The sequence below is a fragment of the Pithys albifrons genome, chromosome 11 (assembly GCF_047495875.1).
Source record: "Pithys albifrons albifrons isolate INPA30051 chromosome 11, PitAlb_v1, whole genome shotgun sequence".
Classification (NCBI taxonomy): domain Eukaryota; kingdom Metazoa; phylum Chordata; class Aves; order Passeriformes; family Thamnophilidae; genus Pithys; species Pithys albifrons.
Window position 1 is genome coordinate 21,172,979 of NC_092468.1, and position 23,016 is coordinate 21,195,994.

A 23,016-nucleotide genomic window follows, 5' to 3' on the forward strand; every position below is an offset into this window, starting at 1 on the left:
CATTTCTTGGTTATGGCTTCAGCTTTTGTGAAAATAAAACCATTGCAAAACATTTCTCTGTGGAGATGAGTTCTTTTCCTTAATGCACTGAGACACCTTGGAGCACCGGAAGTGTTCATACAGGGATGGTGAAATATTTTCCTTTGAGCAGTTCTATATCTCTGCATATAAACTGAACCTCCAGCAGGTGAGATTCATTATGTTGTTGAAATGCATCAAAGCTTTCACATTGACATCACCGGGATGAGGACGGTTTATTTATAGAGGTATATCCATACTCTTTCTGAGACAATATAAAAAAATCCCTATAATTGTCAAGATGGTACATAAAGGAGCCTCTTAACTGAACAGCTTGAACAGCTCGATTTAGTGATTGCTGATCAGTATTTCTGATCACTTTTAAATGTCACCCTAACCCAGCATTTATGCTTGATCCTGCTTCCAACAAAACAAATGTCAAAACTCTCCCAAGAAGATTATATCCTTCACAGGTCTTAAAGAGTATAGGAAACACTTATTTTAAACTCAGTTACGCTGTACTTAGAGTATTATAGTCAAAGAATTATTAAGTTTACTGAGAATGCCACAAAGATGCTAAATATTGCACCTCTGCTCTGAACCACAGCAGGCTCTGAAGCAGCTATTTCAGCTTCTGTATCTTCCTGAATTTTTCAATATTCATGTGAGAAATAACCATAGACTTAGGATGTTTTGCAAAATTGGTTTGCACATTGCTGTAGATATTTACCAACTAAAAAATAGCAAATATGCTTGAAATCAAAGGCTCACTGTTGTGTCATATAAAAGAATCATCAGCTCTAATTTGCACATATGGAACCAGTCATGCCTTTCCTTGTGCTAAAGTTCATGGAATTACTGACCTGAGCGAGCTGGTCAGTTAAGGCTGGGCTTACATTCAACGTTTCCTTAATTAGAATTCTGATTTTTTATTGCACATTCTCAAAGTCTCTGCCATAGCAAACTAGACCTCAAAGTCTAGTTTCTGCAGGAAAAGGGCTTATTTTGGGATGTGACTGCCAGGGCCACTTCCACCGCTACTCCTGAAAACAGAAGTAAAGGAAGGATTAATGGAAAGTGCAAACTGAAACAGCAGGAACACACAAGTCTGGTGGGCTGGAAAGAACCTCTCAAGTGCAACACACTTCATAACACAGTCAGAAAGATGTTCTAATAGGGGAAAAAATATTAAAGAGATGGTATAATAACATTCTCATGGGTTTGGGAATTCCTGCTATGAGTAGGGGATCATGTCTGCTCAGAGGATTGCACACAGAACCTTTTCTGATCAAATTCATTAAACAGTATTTCTCATCTTCCACTAGAGCAACATATTGGCAGTGCCCCTCCCCTTCCAGCAAACACAATCCTTTATTACAAACTCACGCTTAGAGCATTGGTCAGTTAACAAATAAGAACAAAAATTCAAGAAAAAACAAAAAAAGGCTAACTTACAACACTGCCTCACTACACAAACCCAGCTCTCCATCCACCACTGGAAAAAAAAATTGCTCAAAATTCTCATCCTTTACATTTACAGTATGGAGCCACTGTTGCATTACTTTACATCAGCTGCAAAAACTTTTATCATCTGCAACAAAAGGATTCTTGTTCTGTTGGCACAGACCTTCTAATGGACTTCAGGCCTCACAGGAGACAAATATTCTACATGCAGTTTTCTTTAAGGCAAAGAACACAGCACTCCATGTCAATTTTTAATTTTAAGATAAACACTTTCACTTCCAGTTTGCTACAAGCAAAAATCACTAAAAAGTATGAGCCTTTTAGGAATTTTGTAAAATCAATATGCTAGTCTAGAAAAACTATTCTTCATTTTACAGATGATTTTATAGTTCTGCAATATGGCCATGGTCAGTTGTGCACTATTGCAGTCAGAAAAGATGGATTCATCCCTGTAAGGAATTAATGCAATACTGAGGGATTATGTTATGTTCTTGTAATGGTACCCTACAGAGAGAATCAACTTTAAACAGCAACACATTTCTGTTGATGAAAACATTGCTCTGCTTTTGTGTCATTTTAGTAAGGCATAGCAAGCTGTCACAATCTACCTCCTGCATGCAAGTCAAGCTTTTACAAATGTTAAAAATCTTAATTATGTCTCTATACTTAATTCAAGAATGTTGAGTCAAATTCTTTCCCAAAAGAGTGGAAAAAGGGAATACCCCTAACAACAGATGGTGGGGGATGGAAGGCTGTATTTGTTTCTATGTAGACGTGGTGTGAAATACTGGAGACCATGGAATCAAGGACAAGTTTGAATAACCTGTTTTTAGAGCTACAGAAGACTCCTAGGAGCTGCATTCAGCACTCAAATTATAGCTATAATTTTGAAAGAAGCTCAGGAACATGCCTATCAAAGAGAGCCAATACTATTAACTCAGTGGCAATTCATTGATTTTTTTACACTAATTCCAATCTCTATGTGGACATATGGACTCAGGAACCAATGCTGAATGAAATTTCAAAGAATTCCATTCTAGGAAATGGGGGGAAAAAAAAAAAGGAAAAGAAAAAAGGCAACCCCAATTGCAATTGTCATTATTTGTTGCTTAAACAAATACTACAATTTCATAGAGAAAAACTAAGATGCATTAGGTCCTGCCAATGCTTTTCAGTGCTGGAAATATTCCCAAGATGCTCTTGCTAAAATAATGACTTGAGGAAACCTAGTCAAAGACACTTCCCTACACCCTCAAGTAGACCATGCACAGATGATCACACCACATACGCATTTCCAGCCTCAGTTCTCACTCAGGTTTCCAGGGCTCAGACTGAGCCTCCTCCCCTGCCTTTGCTCCGCCAAGTCAGCAGGGACTGAATCATTTCACCATTAAGCCACTTCTCGGTGTGTTCTGTACAGTTACGGTGGGTTTCTGGTGGTTCATCTCTTCACACCATCATTAACACATGACACTTAGAGGCAACTGTGAGAGAATGATCAATTAAGCAAGTGATTCACAATTTCTTTTGCCCTGTCCAACCCCCTCAAATGAAGCAGTTCAGGCTTGCACACCTTGGCACAATGAAAAGGAGTAAATTGCATTTTTACAGCATTATTCCTGTCTGAATAGCAAATTACCTAAAACAAACTCGTTCAGCCGTGGCAATGAGGAGCTGTAAATTGTTTGTTAGCATTGTCTTCTTCATGTGTCCTTTTGCTATGAGTTCTATTAACACCACTTGCTATTTATAAAGCAACAACACAAAATGCTTCAGAAGAAATCAGCTGGATAATAATGTTTTTAACAGATGAAAGGTGGCAGCAGCACAGAGCAGGGCCTCAGATACAAAAAGGGGAGGAATCATTTCTTTTTGCCATGAGTGAGCTCCCTGAAGTCAATGGGATAACATGGACACTCAAGGAATAACACGGTGCAAAACCAGAAAAGGTGCTGAGCATGATTCTAACGAGGAATGATCAGGATTTTAAATGCATCTTCTAAAAGTAATAACTTAGAATAAATTGCAATAACCTAAATATTAGTAATAACTTAATTGACACTCATAAATAACTCCTCCAAACTTACCTTTCCCTACTCTACCTGGTTATCTATCCTTCCTTTCCAATATCCCCCCCCAACTTCAATTACATTTTCTCCATATGTAAAAAAGCCATCTTGTTCCATGTTCTCATATATCTGGGCACTGGGAAAGGGCTGTGATTCACTCTGCTGAATTATGAGACCAGAATGTCCCCATGACTCAGAAATACAGCTCCTTCATTAATTTAAAATGGAAGAGACATTTGTGTATGAAAACATGTTGCAGGAATATTCTGGTTTCAAAAGCTAAACCACTGTCATCACGAATAGCAAAGTCTAATTACTGGGGCAGTAAGGAAACAGGATGGACCACAATCAGTTAAAATGAAATTTTAATAGTTTTAAAATTTTCACTTACAGTTTAAGAACACAAACTGACACAGCAGGACACAGCTCTCAGGTCACTCCCCTATTCCCTTGGCTGAAAATAAGTTTACTGGAAACCTGTATTAGCACGGTCTTTGGTGCACTCCCAGGAAGGGATCTCACTGGAGCAAAGGCTGTATCCCTTTGGCTCTTCCTAGGCTCATTCCCTACTTGCATGTTCCTTAGTGAACTAAGTAAGTGGTGATGTTACCATGTCTCTCCTTTCTTAAATTAATCTACGTTTGCTACTTGCTAGATGGAAATTCAGAGAATCTCCCACTAAAGTTGTCTTTAACTTATTGCAATTTTGCCAGCCAGCACATTTCATCTATTGCCTGTAGGGACATCCAGCACTTGAGAGAAATCTCATGATTCAGACTAATACATGGAATTAATTCCCATATATACGATCAGCTGGCACACAGAGGTTTACATATGCATAACTATGGATCAGAGTGTTCCCATCTCTGTAGAAGGAGCTGGGACAAATCAATGTCAGGTACGTTACCAAACTTGGTTGGGAAATTTCGTGAGCGAAAGTCTAAGCCTCTGCAAATCTGCCAAATCATATATTTAAACATATTTTTGTTTCAAGGCATTTCAGAAGTGTTCTAGATTGGCCTTTCCAGCACTGCTTTACTCCTAAGTTCATGCTCCATTTAGATGTGAAATGCTACAGATTTCCATTTAGAGTTACCTCAAAACAATTTACTGTATAAGTCAGATGGGAGGGTGGAGTTTTGGGACTGCGTAGGTCTGATAGCCAAGAATTCTACTTTTATTTCATCCCAATTTTCCTTCCTTCCTTCCATCTCTGTTTACAGTAATATTACTTAATTACACAAACATAACAGCCTAGGACTATCTGCTTCATTCCTTGAAATTATGTCATCAGTTTTCATATTGCTAGAATTCATTTTCTGTCTATGTAGATTCACTTCTCAGATTTTCTTCTAATACAAATAGAAAAAAAAGTAAAGTTGGGCAGCCCAGTGCTGATAACACAGCATTAGAGATTGCCTTTGAGAGCTTTGTCCCAAAGTTTGTACCAATATGTAAACAGAACAGTGTCCAAAGTACAAATTAAACATGCCCTTTGGAAGTTCTAGTTAACAAATTTTGATTCCTACTTAAAAGAAAAAATATAAAAATTCTAAACTTTCAGAAAATCTTATGCTCATTTTAAACATTAATTTTGAAAAATTTTTAAAGCTAACTCAACATACTTAATTTTAATTAAGCCAAAGGTATATGAGAACTGCAAAAACCAGGTGACAAATATTCATACACCAATGCAAAGAGATTAGCAGAGCTAATCAGGCTGCATTACAATCCCAGGTGAAAAGATGAATAGAAATGAAACCTTCATATAGGGCACCATAAATTGTACTTGTTTTCTCTTAAAGAGTCCAATTCTTTCCCCAATTTTCTAGAAGCTTCCACACTACAAAAGTGACAGCAAAGTGATTTTCTTCAGTTCTGTTTTCCAAAATCTGTTGTTACCAATTGTGATAAAATGCAGCAAGTTTTTAGGATATGCTGTGACAAAACATAATGTGCATTGAAATAGAAACTTTGTGCTGTTTGCCAGAATGTAAAATTTATGGAAACTGTTGTTGAAGAATCCTGTCAGAAATACACAAAACATCACAAAATAATTCCTTCTGTATGGTGTGAATGCATTTGCTGAAGTTAGTGGAAAGTGGTAAACTCCTGTCCTCCTCTTATTTGCAGGTTACACTTCTCAGACACCACAGAAAATGCAAAAAAAGGACAGAAATTACTTAGATGTAGCACTAGGTCTGTCTTAAAAACTTCAGCTGCTATTTAGGGGATCATGGGTATTTCTATAGATGTTAATGAAGTTTCTTTCACAGCAGTTTTAGTAAAACACTCTGTATTTGTGATTGCAATCTCAAAACCTGAAGCTCAAGGAGGAAATAGCTAAGACATTTTTATTAGATGGGATCGTAGTTTAGATACTTCACTGTATCTAAACCATCTCAAGTATTTCTCATAATGACATTTCAACAGCTACCTATTCTTGTGCTAACACTTTTGCATTAAAAGGAGTACACTGATATTGTGCATTAGGTTCACTTACCCAGCCAGCAAATACATAACAAAAACAACTTACCTTTTGATCTGATTACAAGCAGCAATATGCACTATAATAACCATATAACATACAGTGAAAGAGTAACAAATTATAAATATTGAAGAAAGCTATAAAACTTAGAACTACATATTCTTTAGAAACAAATAAAACCACATCACTATTCATATTTCATGTGGCTAGTACTGCTGCATGCGAAAATTTGCAAAGTAATTACCATAATGCACAAATACTTCTATAGAAGAAACTAAGAAATAAATCCAATTTGTTAGTGGCATTCCCAAGCACGGATTGTACTGTGCAGCTTTGACACACACTCATCAGGCAATTGGTAAGAATTTCTTGCATTTCATCCTTCATAAGCACTGAAAAGTCAATGTTGTTTAACTGTTGCACCAATGTTAATAAAAAGTCATAATCCAGGGAGCTTACCCTGGGTCAACAGAAAGAATCCCAGAACCATCCAAAGTTATTTCCCAAGTCCAGACAAGAGATCTGAAAGAGAGAATAACAAAGGGTATGTGACAAAACTGACACAGAGTCCCCTGAAAGGAGCAAAATCAATTGTGACATTTTTTATTTATTTGTAAATGTGTCTTTGGCAGTGTGCTCACTCCAAACGACAGCTGACTCTTATAGAATAGGGGAGGTGATGGTAAAAGAGAGGAATCCTGACAGTTGCTTTAATGAGATTCTGCATCAGAATCACTCCACCACGTTCCCTCAACAAGGAGTGTGCCCTTCACTTTCAATCTTGCATCCTCCAATTGGGAGAGCATTAACCCTACAAAAAACTCAATGCAGCCTCCTCTAATCAGCATCACAGCTCTTCTTCCTCTTTCACTATCTCACTGACATTTCTGTTACGGAGTCTGCTCACAATTTTAAATACGTATAAGTACCACAGAGCAAATTAAACTTCAACCTGATAGTATTACTTTAATCAAAGTCTAGTTGCAGTGTGTGTGGTGAGAGAACAAAACTCAAAGTACACCGGAGCGGAGAGTAGGAGTTCAAGCCCACGGAGCATCCCTTCCAGCTCTAGGAATTCTACTGCTGCACGTGTTCAATGCAGGAACCTCTGCTGCTCGCATTTTCTTTATTACAAAAATAAACAGGGAAATTTGTAACATGACAGGAAACTTGCCTTGCAAATATTGAGAGAATTATCATTCTGGGAACAGAAACAGACAAGGAATTTTAATAACGACGTGCAGCACAATACCAAGCATTTCAGAGAGAGGTCACTGGCTTGAGGATCCAGGGTGTTACTGCACTTACTCGGACATAACTTTAATCTGAGATATTTCACTCCCACGTTTTCCAACAATAACACATCTTTTGTTGTTCAAACACGTTTTCTAGTACTGTATGACATATCTTTCAATGGAACTAGATGACAGTACTGAATATATCATGGTAGCCTCGGGCTGCACTGAAATTAGTATTTTATCCTCTGTTAACATCAGTAAAACACTTGTATTACAACTGTAAGTGTTTTGTAAAAAAAACACCTCAAACACATACACAGAAAAAATCTCCAAACCTCTTATTGGCATTGCTAAGAGAAGCCTGAATGCCATTTCTTTTGCATGCAATCCTACATCTTCTGAGCAATGAGCTGGTGAAGGGACTAGAGAACAAGTCCTATGATGAGCAGCTGAGGGAGCTGGAGTTATTCACTCTGGAGAAAAGAAGGTTCAGGGGAGACCTTACCCCTCCCTGCAAATACCTGAAAGAGGTTGCAGCCAGGTGGGGGTCGGTCTCTTCTCCCTAGTACCAAGCAAAAGGACAGGAGGAAACTGACTCTTTAGATGGGATACTAGGAAAAAAAGAATTCACCAAGAGGTCTGTCAAGCCCAGCAACAGCTGCCCAGGGTCATGGCTGAATCAACACAGCAAGAGGTATGTAAAAGACATGTAGATGTGGCACTTGGGGACAAGGGGTAGTGGAGGACTGGGCAGTGCTGGTTTAATGCTTGGACTCGATGATCTGATTCTAGGCAAACAAGCTTGGTTTGAAAAACTACATCTGCAATAATACTGGTCAGAAAACAAGTCCATCTCCCCTCTGTATGAAAGCTGGCTAGTAAATCATGTTTGGGGAGTCTGCAGTGAACTAATCTACACCACAATCTGCTTGACAATCTGTCTACATAAACTATGAATAAAGATCATTCATTTCTTGAAAAAAAAAAGAAGAGAGAAATGGGCCATCTTCATGAGTTATAGAGCAGTTTGCTGGACAGCCTTCAGAGAACCAGTGCAGTAATCCACAGCTCAAGCAAAACTTCCTTTTTCCATTTGATTAATTGGTTTAAAAACACCCACAATTCTTTAGAGTATTGTGGAATTTCCTAGAAGAAACCTTTTTAGCACCTTCAAATTAAGGATGCAGATTATAAAGGTGTAACTTTGAAGTCTTTTGCAAAATCCTTTCTGGTGTGTAAGATCTTTTAAAGAGTCTCAATTGGTAGAAACAAGGACTGTGATTCACTTCCTGTATTAGTTTTTTTTTTTACTTTTACTGAAGGGTTCACTCTTCCCTGAAACATTTTTAAATTAGCATCACAAAGCCTAGCACAATATTAAATCACTTCCTGAGCATATCAATCTCAGTTACCCAAAAAATAGAGTACACTTTAAAACAAATTCTCTCACACTTTCTTCTGATTGATATCAAATCTCCTAAGTTAAAAGAGCCCTCATATTTCATTCCTAGAAATATACAGTTACTTCTAGCAACCTTTCACATTTGGATGGAAAGCAGAAAAGGCCAGATTTTGGCCTGGGCTCCAGTAAAGGAGCACCAATGAAAAATAATGAAGTCAACACACATTTGGAAAAAAAATTACTATTTAGCTCCAAGGAAGGTTGTTTTATAATTCAGACAGGTGATCTGGAGGCACAGCAGAGCAATAATGACTAACATCACATACTAGAGGGAGTATAAATTTTAATGATACCACTCATAAAAATCACATTTTAAAGGTTACAAAACAGAAACAAGCTTACAAAGAAAACACATAAATCATTCAAGGTGTCGGGTTCCCACTCCTTAGCTATTTTAAGAACTAACAGCCTGTCCATCACTAAATAAACTAGAATATGCTGTACTCATTTATGCAGGGCTGAAAGGGAATGTACACTACAGTCCAGCAGCCATTCACCACTACAGATTCTATTCTTAGCAACACAATAAGCCATAACCACTTATTCATTACTCAATAAAATTAAACAAAAACACTTGACCAAATTCACTTACATCTAGACAAGATCAGAACAACACATAATTAGCACTATAGTTACATGGAGTTAGTTCTCAGCCAGAGACATTAATGCACTTAGCTTTTTGCTCTTATACACTTCATTGTAGGCCCTTAAATATCTTTAATGGGGCATTCACATCAACAGACTAGATCACTTGAACGTTCAAAGACAGTTAAATACAACAGAAAATAAAACCTATTAAAACACTGGAGTGCTCCCTATTAATTCAGTCTTGGCTTGCAGCTTTAATTTCAAAATTGCCTTGTATACAGAGTTCAACTAAGAAACTGCTGTACCTGGACAAGCAGAAGTGGACCCACGGGAACCTCGTGAGGTACAACAAAACCATGTGTAAGGTGCTGCCTCTGGGCTGGGTGGAGAAGGTGGGCAAGAGTGGTACAAAGCAACTTTCTATTCCTGCCCTCCACTCATCCAATGAGGATGAAACAGTCTTACATTCTCATTTTTATTACTTTAACTGGACTGCAATTTCAACTGTATTTATTGTTGTGCCTATACACAAGCCATCAACACCGGGCAGTTTAAATGGCTGGTCATTCAAATGGTGACTTCAGGTCAATAAGCCACTGTTAACTTTGTGAACTGCAACCTTTGACAGACCTGTCACTCAAATCCACAAAGAATCTTTTGAGTTGAACTGGAATTTACAGAAAAGATGTGCAGTTTAGCTCGGTCATAGAAACTGGCACCTCCACTGCAGTGCAAGTAACTTCCACCTCCACAACACAAAGGGTCCAGGCTCCCTCTGGAAGCAGCTGCCCAGGGCCAGGCTCACCACAAAAAGCTTTCACTGCATGATGCTTTCTGCCTTCCAGAGGTCAGGCTTTTAGGGTTTGGTTCTCAGCACTCACTCTGCTTTAACATTACTTCTTGTCTTAATATCCTTTTATATTTAAGCCTTTTAATGAATAACTCAAAATTGATTTATTTATTTTTTCCGAATTAGACACACATTGAAAAACACTTGAACAAGGTCATTTTGCCTCGCTGCAAAGGCCAACAAGGTTATCAGATAAGGCCTCATCCAAATCCTTCCCATGTCAAATTGAGTATTTCTACTGGCTGGGTTTTATATTGAATGTAGATTTGGGATTCAGTCTCAATGCAAATGGGAGTGCAGTAATCAACCTCACAACTACACAGCTCTCACTAGCAACACTTCTGAGATTTCAAATTGCAACCTTGCATTTGAAATTAAGCATCCAGTTACCAGTTATCAGAGGCCACCAACCTCTTAAACTTTAATGGGTAAAGAAAACTCAGTATTTGGTTTACAAAGGCAATAAACACCCAAATGTTTTCAGTAAGCTGTTTTCCTTATGGTGTGGTTTTAATTCTGGAATCTTTTCCTGTAGCTCTGGAGGAACTTTATTTAAGTAAGCTGCTAACCTATTATTTTTCCAGTCTTTGTTTTCTTTAGGAAATTATTTAAGAAAAACCTCAAACAGTGATCTCAGCATTCATACAAGAGTGAACTTCAGATACAGTAATTGCATTGCTGTGAGCTATGACAACTTTCCCATGGGGGAGAAATGACCTGGTAATTCAAGAATGACAAAGTCAAAAGTAAGGTAAGCTGGGGGAGGGAAAGGATTTCCCCCTAGGATGAGATAAATATAATTTCTCACAGCAGTGTATATGTCTCTTAAGCCTCAGGTGGTTTTAAGTTAATGAGATTAGTTCCAGCAGGCAGTGAAATCCCAGGATATAGGATTTATATTTCAGCAGTTTTCACTTCATCCAGCAAGCACGGTGAAGTCAATCTTTGTGTCATTTTGTTATTGTCCTGGTTTGGGTCTTGTTCTCAGGCTCAAGCCTGGCTAAAGCACCTCGTAACTTTGACTTGAAAACTTAAGCATCATGTAAGGAGTATGTTTAAAAGGGAGGAGAAAAGCAGCAGAATTATCTGCAGGAAAGGATTTTTTAATTTCACTTTTCCAATGTATTTTTATGCAATGAAATATGTTCTTGTATTAGTTTTTTTTATCCTACCAAGGTCACACACATTTATATCCCGAACATTAAAAAAAAAAAAAATCCAGAACACATTGTTGTAAAAGACACTGCTTTTAATAAAATTACACCCTAGAAAGACAGACATCTTTAGGATGACTGGCTAGTTCAGTCTTCCACATGCTGAATGACTGACACTCATCTTAGTAACAACCAAAATGAACTCCTACCCAGCGACCCCCACCCACTGGATGTACAAACTGGAGTTTCACTGCAGTTCCCAGTATTGCTCCTACAATAAAACCTTCACTCCTGTTGCCAGTTCCAGCCTGATCACAGGTTATACCAGGGGCAGCCTCATGCAGTGCAAGGAGAGGGCACCATTCTGGCTATCTGATGACAAAGCACAGCAGAAGGATCAAGAACTGTACTGGATAAGTACCTGGAGCTATCTGAAATACAAATCATTATATTGAGCTGTTACGCAGAAGGCTTTCAGAAGATAAGGAGATGGGGAAAAACTGAGGTCTGATGATAATACTGATTTCGACACACTAAGAATTCTTCCACACACAAAGAATTCTTCCACATGCAACTTGATTTCTATTTATAATCACTGAATATTAATAACTGCTAGTTTAGTAACTGTTCTACATTTTGGATAGTATTTTTAGCTGTGAATTTGAATTTAAAAAATCTCAATAACATCACTACTGTAAAGAAATGCAGAAAAATCTAGTGTTGACAACAGGCTTTAAGCAGCCCATTCCCATCCAATAAGGGTATGACCACAGCCCTTTGCCCCTGTCCTGTGAAACAAAGTGTGTAGACATCACATCAAGAAAATGCTAACATTAGTCGCAGGCTACTTTCCAAGACAGTGTGATTAAACTTCATATCCAGAAAATACACAAAGAAATTATTTTTACTGGGGTAATTTAACCTCAAGATACAAAATGAACTCTATTAAAAATAAAGACTTTATACAATACCCAAGTCCATCACAGGAAAAGCTGTATTTTTTTTTTTAGTTTTAACTTACAAGCCTGAGCAGCAAAACACACCCACACAGACACTGGTGCCTGAACTTTTTGTTGGTTTATTTTACTTTTACTCACAGACCTGCCTTCTCATTCTGTGCCAATGCACCACCACATTACCTTTACTCTTCATCCTTTCAAAAAATGCCCTTTCTACACCAGGTTTTAGCACTTCATTAACCAGGTGTCTTCAGTTACACATGGAATACTCAGTCACCTCTTTGCCAAAGGAAAGGGTGTGTTCCAGCACAGCAAAGCAAAAGCTAAGGAAAGGGCAGCTATTCAAAGCTGTGACGCTCATTTCCTTTTTCTCTGGAAGAAACTTCGCTGTAGAAACACATATTATGTAACTAAAGAGAGGCAACATCAGCAAACAAGTCTGAGGACACAGAGGCCAAAGTCTGACCACAAACTGGTTTCTGGCACAATTCAAACCTTTGTAATCACTGGAATCTGACAGATTGGGAAAACACCTGACATCCAGTATCCAGCACTACCTGAGCTGGCTGGAACTTGGAAAAACGCAGAGATGTACCATCACATACAAGTGAGATTAAAATGCATTCACTTAATTCAGATACCTAAATGTTTGCTTACCTGCAAAGTAAATATACATTTGCTCTCTAGTTAAACCCAGTGAGTATTTCCACACGTGCATAGATCAAACCATGCCATTTTCCATTTAATATAACATGCAAATATGATTTCCAACAATATCAAAATGAACTACAAGGGTAATTACTCTGGAAGTACTGCAATTATGAGTGTCATCAGAATGCATTATGCTTTCTGTTGGCAAAAGAATGATTTTGTAATGGGTCAGGGAACTCCTTTCCACACACTTTAATAGCCAGCATGCAAGCTTCAAAAAGGAAATCTATTTCTCTATCAGCCTCCGAAAGTAATAGGCCTACCAGAAAAATACTACAATAAGTATAGTAACAGGGTGAGTTACCTTGAAATGTTCTCAAAAGAAACAAAAAAGGAATGGTCTGCAAGCATTTACACATCTTTTAAGGTCAAAAAGATCAATTAAAATTAATAATTTGGATGTCTCGCACAATTACAAATCAAACCTCATACATAAACATCTGTCACAAGAAAGAAACTTTAGAAGAAACATTGATTAATAGATGTAAAATATTCTAAAGAATTTTTTCAGGAAAAAAGTGCAGTTTTGATTTTTTTTAAGTGTTAATGTGTGTTCAAGTGGCCTTAATCTACTCTGACTAGCCCTAAAAAAAAAAAAAAAAGAATCTAAATACTTCCTTTACCCTTCCCTTCCCCTTGTTCAATTCCACTTTTGCTACAGGCAATCTCATTGCTAAATGAATCATTGCACAAAAGTTCCCTTATAGAGCCTATTATCAGCATTTGGCTGGAGACAGCCCAAAAGCATTAACCCTCCTGAAAAGTGAAAATGAGAGTCAAGCTCTAGCTTTTCACAACAGCAAGGGAAAATGGCCTGATTCTGAGAACAGCTTGCTGCACCCACCTCTTAGCTGGCAAAGAACTGCAATTTTACAACTGCCTGTTGTAAGCTTTGCATGCTCTGTCCTCCATCCAGACTATGCATCCACATAGCTGGCCCTATGCAAGTAATCACAGGAGAGTTGTGCCCTGACTTCTCTTTCCTGTGGAAAGGATGCAGAACAAAGCATCTAAGCCAACACTGCTGCTGAAAACAGAAGAAAGGCACAACTAGTCCAGTTCTGTCACAGAAGGTGTGAAGAACAACTCACACCTAGCTCTGTACAGCTATTTATCTTCTCCATGCTCTCTTTCTTCTTCTCGCTTGTATGTTTATCTCAATGTTTGCAACATGAAAAGGAAACTATTGACTAAAAAATTTACTAAAGGAATGTTTCACAGAAAAAGACAAAGAATTTAATCTCCCCTATACTGCCATAAACATGGTGAAAGGGATGTGTATATGACAGCACACACGCTTAGAAATATTACACATTGATACCACCTTTTCCTGTATAAATGGGAAGTAACCTTGATAAAAATGGAAAAAACACCACACAGTTCAGTGAAGAAATTCCACTTTGAACATGAACACAACCCAAAACTGCTGCTCTCTCTGGCCTAGGACAGAGCACACCCTGTCAGGCTCTGGATATTGGACATCACATTAACATTATATTATAAGAGTAAGTGATGCTAGAGACTGGCAATACTAAAGCTGCTCTGCTTTGCTTGCATTGTGAATATCCCCAAGCAGAAAAATAACACTGCAATAAAACATCAAGTTTGAAGTCTCATATTCCCTGAAATTTTTGCTCCTACGTCCAGAGGTCTGCCTTCCAGAGCTGCCTGGATATGTCAGGAAAGAATCAGCTTCCTTCTGCTGCAGGAATGCAACAGATGAAGCTAATTCATTAGATGGAACCTTGTTTGGGAGAGGAAAGAGCTGCTGGCATCAGCCTGATGTATATGAAAGCAGACAGACTACAAAGTTTAAGGAAGTGTGGAAACATTAAAAGACAGTTTTGTGATTAAAAAGGAGATAATGAAACGGACAGAAGTTGTCAAAAGAATATTTCATTTTGCTTTGCTTACTGGAACAAGTATTGATTGATACATTCACAGTTTCATTGCAGTAAGCATTAGATTAGGACTATTGAACTAACTCAGTATGATGCATTGCATGACAGCGAGAAAAATTAAACAGTTCAAGCTGTGATCTTGTCAAATCTCAGAAGACAGACAGGACATGTGTGATCTAATAGGGAACTTCCACAGAGAGCTGGGAAATACAGCTGGAATTCAGCTCCCACTCCTACTGAGCAAATGCCCAAAAAACTTAGTTCCAGAGGCTGAGACTCAACCCAGGCTTTTGACCACAGTGATCATTAACACCAGTTACACCTTTTGCAAGTTAATCCTCTTGCTCATGAGAAGCACTCCAGTGACACTTTCAGCCATCTCAACACAGAATAACCACAGCTTACAAGGATCACACAGAGTAAAAATGAAGGCTTTCACAAAGTCCTTCAACGGAGCTGCTCAAGTACTTTTATTATTTTAATGACAGGTAAGACCTATTTGGTTAGAAAACAGGGCAGTTACAAAGAAGGTACTCCATCAGTCTTCCAGACAGAAGTGCCCTTTATTTTCCATGCCAGCCAGAAGTGTTGCATCTTTTCTGCACAGCAACAAGTCAGTGGGTGAAAAACAATTGCCCACAGACAAGACTTTTGAGCCACTAGACCACAAAATCTCCCTAGAACCACTGTGTACACTCAGCATAACAGGATGCTGCATATCCTACATTAAAAGGACCACAGAACCACAAGAAAACAACAGCAGGGAGAGTTTCCCCTTCCACTGCAGGCCCAGGGCAGGAGTTTCCACACAGTAATGATACATTCCAGTTGTTGAAGGATTGTCTATTTTAAATAAGTGACAGTGTGCCAAGGCTTTGCAAATGTTGTAGCAAGGCTTACCCTGTAATATTAAATTGATTGTGAAAACTGTGCTGGAGGAAATTAAGTGCTGCTACAGTTCACTAATGGTTTTCACACCTTGGATTCCAGTAACGTGCTTTGGTTATTTCACAGGACAGACCTTACATTAAGTCTTGTGTACTAGAGCTTGCAACAGGTTCACATTCCTTAAGAAACCTCCAAACAGGCAATATAATATTTTAACCCCGTTCTGTAAAAACCATCAGATGAACATTAACAAGAATCTGGCACTGAACAAACTCAGGGAAGTTTTATTTTTTTCTGTTTTCAATTCCTTCACCAACCTCACTCCACTGTGAGTTTTCCTGTTGCATTGACTTCACCATTGCCATAAAGGGTCCCACTTCACTACAGAGCAAATAATCTCTGTGCCCAGTCTTCAGCAAATAAGCAGGGAACAGGCCTTACTTTTGATCTGAAGAGATTGATAACCTTGAGTTTTAAACAGTACCTGGGGTTTCCCTGATATTCACCAGCCATAAGAAAGGTAGAATAGTCCTCATCTGCAAATTATTAAAAATAATCAGCTGTAGGATGTGACCTTGGATAAAGCAATGTTAAATTGGCCAGCAAATTTTTTGGAGGCATCACTGTTATTAACTTGCAATTTTTTCATTTCAGTCTGCCACTGATGCTTGGCAGGTTATAATTTTTCATTTTCTCACTTGGCTGATGCTCACTCAAGTAGAGATTATGGAGATACTGGTGGAGAATTTTACAAAGAGATTTTTCCCCTTTCCACTTTGTCATATCAGGACACAAACACGAATCATCTCTATGAAGGGGGTTACTTTCTAGATATAATGGGATTGCTGGCAAAGATCCTTCAGTACTCCAGTGAGAGGAACAGTTATCTTGTCTTCTTTGAAACTCATGAGCTCTCCAGTGTGTTAATAATGGACAGCTGGAGAACCACTACCTGCTTAGTGCAATCCCATCAGGCCTGATGTGGCCCAACTGCACTTCTGGTTTACAGTTAATACACAATAAAAGTTACAATTTTAGTGAATTAGTATTTTCCCTTGAGGTCACCACTTCTTTTTCTTTTTTTTTTATTTAATAAAAGCCATTGATCACTTTCTACTAAAGGAGAGTAGTCCCCACTTATGACAAAGTATGTTTGCCTCCACATCATCTTCCCATATCTCATCATTTCTTTGCCAGTGAATAATGAATAAAAGCTGTAATAAACAGCTCCTCCCAGTGATCACTCTGGAACAACACTTCCTATTTCTTAAATCTTTGTGTGTTGTTTTTGTTTTCTTTCCAAATATCCTCTGCTCACAAGGAAAATGTCCAAAATACAAATACATAACAACTTGAACAGATCCAAAAATGCCCTTTCAATTACATTTTTCTACCTTTGGTGGTGAACCAAAGCAGAATCTGATATAGGAATTGTATGTGGCATGTTGTGAATGTTTGCAGAGCTTTCCTCATTATCAAAAAACTATATTTCTAGTCAGAGCTTATGCAAGAAGGTACATGGGAAGGGGAAGTTGAAGAACACATTAAAGGCTGCCACCAGAAGAGTAAGTCACAGTGGAAGGCATTACCACTGATGTGAAATTACAGTTCACACAAAACTGGGGACAATATGATGTTACCACCAGATACAGCGCAAAGGATATTAAAACACCCTGAAAAAACATGCCATTGCCTTCATAATTATCCATTTTAGCCTTCCTTTCCAAACCAAGAATATTCAGTACAAAGTAGCACAGGCCTGTGAGATCATTGACCTGAGTACACAGAGAAACAAGCCCACATTTATTTATACTGCCTTTGCTTTGTCTTTTTTAACTGTATTTTCAAGTATTTATTATCCCAGCAACTGTATCAAGAATGAAATAGGTGGAAAGATATCAGCTGCATTGAGAATAAGCTTCATCACTCATTCAATGAGATTAGAATTTTGGCTGATAACTTGAGTGATACAGTGAGGCTTCTAAAGTTGTATGACTATTCAAAACCGTAACTCTCAGATCAAATTCACCGCTTTTTATTGCATTTCCTGAAATTTCTTTAGAAGAAAGTATAGCATCACTCACTTTACGTGCAGAGAGTTGAAAGCACAGCAAAGAAAAGTAGCCTTGGCCAAGGCCATACAGGGGAATAGTGGCTTAGTGGCTACATTTGAAAATTGACCAAGTCTTACAAATGCAAGTCCATTCCCTCTTCTGTATAGTTAGATATCCATATTCTGGACATTTCCTTGTGAACAGACAATAATTAAAGAAAAACAAAATGAAAAAACCCAAACAAACAAAACAACACCTTCCATTCCTTAAAAAAAAAAAAAGTGTTTCAGATAATTTTCTTAAAGTTCATGACTACATTTCCAATAGCCACATGGTCTAGAGAACAATAGATAATGTTGAGGAGCTCCCCTAGAGCTTATCCCCAGCTTTGACAGAGCTCCTCGTTTTGTGTTTCCTGGTTTACAATCCATGGAAAGTTGCTTTTAACATCTGCTGGTGCATTAACACATTAACACCATGAAATCAGCACACAGGGAACTGCAGGCCCCTGGGCAGCTCCAGCAGGTAAGGAATGCACCTGCCCAGCATCAATCCTGCTTCACTTTATGTACACGTAATGCAGGTTGGACCACACGGAGTTGGCAGAACTGTGTAACTTCTGTTCAGATACAATATTAGCTCTGCTCTTCATATAGTAATCCTGATTCTAGTAAAGTATTTTTTTAATTAATTTTGAACTAGTTTTCAGACTTTGTATTTAAGTAATATATAAATATGCTGTTATAAGGTACATTATAAACTGGGATATTTGGGTGGGTTACATTTTCTCATTCTCCTTTCAAACTGGACTAATTTCATAAGCTGATTAACACTAATTTAGGTCTCTTAGTGACCACTTGTGCCAGTCAAAGCAAATCATGTGATGGGGAACACCAATAAACAAAAAAGGACTAAACTAAGTTGCATTAATCAAGTCTGCATTACTCAAAACAACAGTACAAAATGCTCAAGTCTTTCCATGCATTTCTTTCCACCAAATCAATTCTCTTAAAACTACCAAGTTCACAGCAGGTCTGACCTTTAGTCCACTAAGTCTAAAAATTTACATGTTTGGATGGGAATAGACATGAAGTACAGATGTGTGCAGCTGCAGCTCTCCAGCAATCTCTGTTAAGTAAGCTCTGTGCTAACTAAAAGGAAACAAAATTTGATATAGTACTATGAGTTGAATTTTAGAGGAAAAAGCCTCTTTGAATCCTTATGCACTTGCCTAAAGCTAATAATTTCATGCACAGATCAGGAAAAAACAAACTGAAATAAACTATTTATTTGTTACTTACACATAAAACTTCCACAAATTCTCTGGGGATCAAATTCAAAAAGCTACTCTTGACATGAAGAATGCAATCAAAATGCGTTCCTGCTTCCTTTGATGGATTTTTATAACCAAATCCCACCCTACCTTCACACTATGGCAATGTGTTACGTGTTTCAAGAACTCAGACTTCTCTTAAAACTTGTTATTGCAGCTCAACCTTTACAATGGTCTATTCTGCATGATATTCTTGCAGTGTAACACGAAGACAAAGACCCCACCGGCCCCTCATCAGAGCATCTTTCACTGTCAGCCAAAGCAATTGCTTTGATGGCTGCTGATGGAAGGCAACACGAGCTCTGAGCTCCCCCATTCCTGTGGCAGCCTCAGCTCAGCAACCCAAGCACTGCTCTCACACCATGAGGAGCAACAGGCAGATGGACCATGTGGAAGGGGCCCTGCACCTGTGAGAATGGGGGTCTTCACTTCAGCTCTTGACCTTCAACTAGGGAACGTCAGACCAGACTGTTAAAGCACTCAGATCACTAAATGGGCAACTCTCATTATTCCATATTTAATTTCATCCATTTGGGTAGCATTTACAGTCATCTGAGTTTGCCAGTGAATGCAGATCTTTATTCATGAAAAAAAAGTAATTATCTCCTCACAAGGAAGTGAAATCCGTGAGATTTCAGCAAACATTCTTCATGAATTTGTTGAATTAGCAGAGGAAAGCATATAATCTCAAATAAGAATGCTCTGCTGAGCAAGAGCCCTGACTTAAGCACTGGGTGGTCAACCTGCAAATCCAGAGATCTAAATTTCATTGTCCCCAAACTGGCTTGACTAAAGCAGTCACTACAAAAGCTGAGCACCTCAGACACCTCAGGTTCATTTTGGATCAGTTCATGCTCCAGGTAAGTCTTTTATTTTGCCTAATACACTCACACACCCCCACCATTGAAAAAGAGGCTTAAAACAATGTCGGAAGAAGCCTTAAGAAAAGCAAAGGAAATAAAAAGTAGTGACTGAGGGGAAGGAATAAATCTTGCCTAGAAAGACAATAGGCTGCTAATGAAAATAATGTACAAGTTTACAAATTAAGGCATATATTTTAGTAGCAGGCTATTTAAGAAAAATATTTGCAATATTAATCTATCATTCATTAAATAAGACAAAAACAAACAAAACAAAATGCCACAAATTTTCCAGCAGTTTAACATCATTACATGGATTGCAAAATCTTGCAATTTTTGGGCTGTGCATATTGATTTGTTCAAGTCTGACCTGCTGTTCGTTCACTCCACCTGACACAGCCAAGAGAGCACATGAAAAACACAAGTACTACAAAAATGCTAACAAGCCTCCAAAAATGTACCCTGGAAAAGATTGAGAAATCTCTCATCTTAACAGTATCTTAGATAAACACTGAATCTCTCTTTACTTGGTATTGCTGCTCTTACTATGAAGTCCTGATAAACCAGACTCACTACTGAGTCTGATTAAATTAATTTTCACTGGCACTTCCTTTTAATTTATAACCTGCTGCAATAACTAACAAAATAGAGCACAGACCTCTGCAGGATCTGATTAGTCTAACATAACATAAATGTTCTGTTCTGGAACATTTATGGTTCGATCAGCACCTGCAGGACCATGAGAAATTAAGCCTTAAAAAAATGCCTGATTGAGAAAAGATTACCATGAAAGAATAGGGGAAAATTTACATTAACTTCTATACATTCAGGAACCTCTTGGTGCATGAAGACCATCCCTAGCAGACTCCTATGTCTACAATTCTATCAATGAATAATTGCTCAGTTTTTAACTATTTCCAGATTGCTTTTGGTTTGAAAAATATCTACCCAAGTTTCCACTCCATATCAGGATAAGGGTCAATCTGCATTTTAAGGGAGCTTGAGAGGCACATCTCATATCACTGTAAGGCAATTTCCTCTATACAGTGTCAAAGAAAATTCTGTTCTTTTTCCACTTTTCTTCACAAACCAGTATAACTTTGTGTCAATCAGCAGTCAATCACTCAAATAGCAGTACATTCACAGAGCAGGTTAGAATACTTCACATGGCACAAGCTAATTGAATCAAAGTTTCTAGATGGAATTCCTCCAAGGTAAGAGATAAACAATAAATGGATTAATATTCCCCACAGAGCACTGTAACAATAATCTCTGAAGTTTTTCTACAGCTTTCAGTTAATTTATTCTAGAACCAACAGTGTAAATGCAAGCCTCTCACTGAATAAAAATCAAATTTCCACTAAAGTAGTTTTAAGATCTAAGTATCTTGACAGTTCCCCTTTAAATCACATTTATTTCAATTCCAAAAAACTGAATTTCTTTGATATATCTTTTACACTGGTGCTTTTATGCCTTCTCAGGACATCAGTGATTCTCATACTTTTGAACTAGCACTGAAAAAAAATTACACACTAAAGGTCAAGAAAATTTCACCCCCTTTTTTTATAACACTTTTATCTCATCTTTCTAGGAAGTATCAGTAATTAACTCCTTTCAACCAGAAAAAAAAATGTCTCCATTAAACGTAGAAAGAATTAGACTTCAAAACTAAATCACACAAAGCATCTGCTAGAAAAAGAAAAAATTACTTAGGCTTTGCCACTTAGAACATATTATACATCTAGAAAGATATTTTATTCTATAAAGGCAACCACAAATAAGAGAAACAAGGAGCAGAAAGCAGTCTTTATACATCAGTACCATTTTTCAAAAATATACTTAATCTTGAAAAAGATATAGTAAGTTTTTCAAGTCTCTCATCTATGCTTGCATGGCAAAGTGAGCAAACAACAATTCTCCATTAAGAAGCAGCATCAAGAGCAAGTATTTTACTTAAAGTAATTCAACTATAATTGGATATTCACTAACACTTTTTCCCTTCCTTTCAAGTATTAAAGCACAGTCTTTTGCTGGAAGGAAGACCTGATAAGAACAGCTCCCTCAAAAGCTCACCCCACCCTTCCCAAGCCCATCAGGAGTCTGCTCTGACATAGAACACACAGAGTCAGCTTTGCTAAGCCCTGATCTATCAGCAAGCAGACAACAAACACGTTTCACTCACAGAGTGTATAAGAGAAATCTAATACCTGTTTCAAAGGGGAGGCGATCTCAGGTTACTTTCCCATAACTTGAAACAACAATTCCATAACTGTTCAAACTTTATATTTCCTAACAAACATGCATTTCATCTCAGATTCCTCTTAGGACTGGCACTCAGAAAAACTCCTATAAATATTCTCTGCAAACTTGCTGGAACTATTTACAAATTCAGAAGCCACAAGTCTATCTGATCAAGATTGTACACACATAAACAAACCCTTCCTTGTTTACATACATTAGTAAATTACCACTATATATCTTTATGAAAATGTGTATTTCATTTCAGTTCCCTGTACTCAGAAGCACATTGAAAATCTTTTGTGCAAGAACCATCTGTACATTACTCAAAAAAACAAAACAGAAATATGTTTCTTTTTACAAACAAAAAGGAACAACAAAAGAATAACTTCACAAAAAATATCCCAAACAAAGCAAAACTCCAGACTTGTGCCACAAAATTAGCCTATGTTTAAACAGATATCCCAGGAAAATCTTTTGTTTCTGGTTCTGAAGTGCTTGATTCTCAAATATTCATATTAAATATTCACTTGAAATATATTCTGTTTTTTCCTACAGAGCAGACATTGCTTTCCTCTAGAAAACTGAAGTGCTCTTTAAAGCTGGTTTAAAAACTGAAACCCCTCTAAAACACACATGCAAATTTAGTGAATTTACACTTTCATAGTTTCAAAGCCAATTATCCACTCAGCTTCAAAATCCAGACTTAAGTGCTGGCATGCAAAATACATCAAGAATGAA

At 37.7% G+C, this 23,016-nt stretch overlaps 1 protein-coding gene across 4 annotated transcripts in view; it reads right to left on the bottom strand.

The window, feature by feature from the left end:
* Window positions 1-23,016, bottom strand: part of NAALADL2 (N-acetylated alpha-linked acidic dipeptidase like 2) — a 439,661-nt gene that overhangs the window by 407,392 nt on the left and 9,253 nt on the right. For 3 of the 4 annotated variants that reach the window (XM_071566279.1, XM_071566281.1, XM_071566280.1), the window contains exon 3: window positions 6,499-6,561. The exons of the other annotated variant lie outside the window; for it this stretch is intronic. The gene's annotated coding sequence lies outside the window, so the exon portion shown is untranslated. The remainder of the gene's footprint in view (window positions 1-6,498; window positions 6,562-23,016) is intronic. 4 annotated transcript variants of the gene reach the window in all.